The 4152-nt window shown below is 36.0% G+C and overlaps 1 protein-coding gene across 1 annotated transcript in view; it reads left to right on the top strand.

Moving 5' to 3' along the window:
* The first annotated feature begins 1080 nt into the window (after positions 1–1080).
* Positions 1081–4152, top strand: part of LOC119579959 (carbohydrate sulfotransferase 11-like) — a 6944-nt gene continuing 3872 nt past the window's right edge. Inside the window, exons 1-2 of the mRNA XM_037927804.1 lie at positions 1081–1488; positions 2859–3022. The gene's annotated coding sequence lies outside the window, so the exon portion shown is untranslated. The remainder of the gene's footprint in view (positions 1489–2858; positions 3023–4152) is intronic.

The raw sequence follows: 4152 nt of genomic DNA, 5'->3' as shown, positions 1-4152 counted from the left end.
TATGCATCCTGCCACTACATTGATCTTATACCTTGGTTTGGACTTGCGCGATTAACTTTTGAGTTTTTCTTTCGATCCTATAGCCATAGTATACCCCACCCCCCAAGAAAAAAAATTCTCACTGCTCAGTGATATCTCCACTGTTTTCGATAAGAATATTGTCATATCAATGAATTTAGACTTCTTTGGTAAGTTTGGTTTAATATGTTTTTGGATGAATAATCACGATAATAAGATGGGTAGACCACAGGGGTTTGAATCTGCCCTTAAATCAATATTGGGCAGGGCGTTAAGTTATTCAATACAAATCACCTTGGCCCTCATTTCCTAGGACTATGACATGAAAAGGGAAAAAAATACAGGTAAATAGTTCGATTTCCTGCTGGTAACGATGGATTCCCTCGTACCTAATGCTCTAGTACTTATACCTGTAGGAATCGTTATGTGGAAACCCTCTACATACTATGTAGTCTTGTCCGCAATAGTAAGGAAGGGCATGAGATATATCGAGGAAAGGTAAGGAAAGGGAATTGTATGCATGCGACGAGGGCCAGTAAAGCCTATATTGCAGGGGGCTGTGTCTTACTATCCCCCAAAGAGAGCTGTAGTCCCTGAAGGGTCGATTACAAGGAGGGGTGTGCACTAACCTGTAGGGTTACGAGGCATACCATATGATACGAGAACCCATTTCCCTCACTTAAACTACAATAAAAGAACAGAGTACTAGGCTCTGACAACAGGAAGCATGTGATGTGACGTAATGAACATGCACTGTATGTTGTGGCATTTGTTGAGCGGATCATTAGCCTATATCTTTAGAAAATTTTTAAAATGAAGTCTCAACATTCATGATGTACTGATTACGAAGTTCTAAATACTGTTATATAGACTGCAATTGTTTATACAGTTTACATGGAGGTCTGTGTAAATAAGGTTGTAGAACAGCTTCTCAAGATCAAATTTTGCGGTTGAAAGCGTGCGTCCCCAACGGCAATGACGTCACCACCTGAGAATATCATATGGTGTCCAGTTTATTTGCGCACCTAAGTTTGTATCCTCCGCATGCGAGCCGGACAGACAGATGTTTGGCGAACGCGGTATCGTGCACTCGCTCGTCCATCGTCGAACGGAGACGTAAGAACCAGACCGATGCTCTTCCGCAAGAAAGTCTTCCGTGGCTTTGCCCTCCTGCTGGCGACGACAGTGATGTTTAGCTATAACTTCCACCCTCGCGTGAATGAAAGATCTTCCGGTGAGACGAAGAATTCGACAAGGTCATCCCATAAGCGAGAAGGTCGCGGTGAGCCTCCCACGATTGTTTTGAAGGAAATGAAAGAAAACCGCATTAAAGACAATCAGGCATCGCGGAGAAAGCGTGTGAGGGAAATGTGCAAGCAGTTTAATGTTATCGAAGACATAGCTTATACAGTACACAGAAGACATTACTATTTCTTCGATTACAACGCTACTGTCTGCGCCGTGCCGAAAGTACGTCCGAAAAGGCATTGTGGCGAGTGAAACCCTATGGAAATGTTATATAATAAGTATATGATAAATTTGCTTTATGGAACTGTTTTTCTGTGATGAATTGCAAGTAGTTGAAATATACATACAGTGTATCTGTTTTAATCGTTAATGAATCGTTATTTTACTTGATTATTTATGGATGTATAAGTATAGTTGACGAAAGTATGAATTTTCGTCGATTATAAATATTCAACTAAATGATCTGTTTTCACATTTTGTCGCTGAACATTCATAACCCTGTATTTTTCAACACAAATATGTATAATGTGAACCACAGACCATATTTCAGAGGGCGAACTTACCGAGCAATTTTCATGAATGGTATCTTTATCTATGTTAGCTAGGAGTGGTTAAACACATTGCTCTGATTCTCTCTCTCTCTCTATCTCTCTCTCTCTTTCTTTCACCTATAATCTATCCGAGTATCTATTTATCTGTTAGCTTCTCCCCCCTTCTCTCACTTTCTCTCTCTCTCTCTCTCTCTCTGTTCATTTTCAGTTATCTATACATCCTTATTCATATGCGATACCTCGCTGATTTGTAATACTGCTCTAATCATCGTTAGAATGTCTTCAAATTCAAATTCAAAATACTATTTTTTACAGTACATATGGATATGAAATACATATAAGATTCATAATGGTTGTACATTTAAGTCGAGATTCAATTTATATTTAAAAACCTGATATCATTTATAACGTGTTCTTTTGACCTTATCATAAAAATATTCAAGTTATGAATGATTCTGATATTCATATGTCATCCACAACGTGTACGTGCGCAAGTGTTCAAATTTTTTCGATGTATTTTACCCTCTTCGTGGTTTGTTTTGCTTTTATAACTGGTGGTTGGTAGTTCGTTAAAATGTGTAGTTTTCGTTCACGTCTCGTGTGTATGTGGGTGTGTATTTCTCCATTCATGTTAGATATTTTTACAAATTTTCGATATACGAGAAAAATTTCAACCACATTTTCACAAATTATAGATATAATATAAAATATTCAACCACATTTTCACAAATTTTAGATATATAAAATATTCAACCACATTTTCACAAATTTTAGATATAAGATGAAAATTTCAACCATATTTTCACAAATTTTAGATATAATATAAAATATTCAACCACATTTTCACAAATTTTGGATATAATATAAAATATTCAACCACATTTTCACAAATTTTAGAAATAATATAAACATTCTCAACCCCATTTTCACAAATTTTAGATATAAAAAAAATGTTTCAACCAATTTTTCACAAATCTTAGACATAAGATAAACATTCTAAACCCCATTTTCACAACTTCTATATACAAAGACTCATTCCAGGCAGGTTCGTCGACATGGCGAGTGCACGTAAGGCAGGTCAACGGCGGACCCCCACGAAACGTTTCAGTCGAAGATGACAAACGTCGACAAACGTTTCACCAGTCTGATCTCCGTCAGGTGGTGGCCAGCACGGTCTCCTCGTCGACACTTGTTATGTCCGTGAGGTAGATGATATTGTTCTTTTCTTGTTGTTTTTGGTTTGTATTACAAGGTGGTGTGGGGTGGAGGGTCACCTAAATTGGCTACGGTAATGCTATTGATTCTCTGTCGTTATCGTATTGGTAATTTTAGGTTCATTTGCCTTGGCGTTCGTTTGTTGAGTGGTTTAGTTGCTGGTATGTGACTTATATATGGAGGTTCATATTTAGGGGTTCATTTTTAAAGGCTCTTTTGCCAGGGAGGTTCATTTTTAAGGGGTTCATTTGCTGAGGAGGTTCATTTTCAAGGGGTTATTTGCCGGGGATGTTCATTTTTAAAGGTTCAATTACTGGGAAGATTTATTTTTAACGGGGAGGTTCAATTTTAAAGATTCATTTGCCGCGAGGTTCATTTTTAGGGGTAAATTTGCCGGGAGATTAATTTTTATAGGTCATTTGCCGGGAGGTTCATTTTTAAAGGTTCATTTGCCAGGGAGGTTCATTTGCCAGGGAGGTTCATTTTTAAAGGTTCATTTGCCAGGGAGGTTCATTTTTAAAGGTTCATTTGCCGCGAGGTTCATATTTAGGGATTGAGTTGTCACAGGGTTCATTTGGCAGAGGTTCACTTTCAGGGGTTCGTTTCCCGGGAGGTTAATTTTGGGTTGCTAATTCGTTAATGCAGAAATAAAAAAATCACTTGCAATAATCACACATGAATATTATTTAATTTCACTGATTTCTGAAGATGATCAACCAGTGCTGACGGCACGGCAGTTATTCTAGTTATGATTATGATAATTATTATGATTATGACAATTATTACTATTATCATAATTATGATTATTCTTGTTGTTATGATAATTATCATTATTATGATTATTTTCATCATTATTATGATTATTTTCATCATCATTATTATCATCATCATTATTATCTTTATTATCCTTATTATTATTATTATTCATTAGTCTTTAGATCATTATCATTATTATGTATTTCATCATTATTATGTATTATTCATTCACCATCATCTCATTATTATCTTTAATATCATTATCTTATTATTGCATCGTATTATCATATCTCATATCATCTCATCATCATCTCATTATCCCATTATCTATTATTATCTTATTATCATATCTTATTATATATCA

The sequence above is a fragment of the Penaeus monodon genome, chromosome 13 (genome assembly GCF_015228065.2).
Source record: "Penaeus monodon isolate SGIC_2016 chromosome 13, NSTDA_Pmon_1, whole genome shotgun sequence".
Lineage (NCBI taxonomy): Eukaryota > Metazoa > Arthropoda > Malacostraca > Decapoda > Penaeidae > Penaeus > Penaeus monodon.
This window is presented reverse-complemented; position numbering and strand designations above follow the sequence as displayed.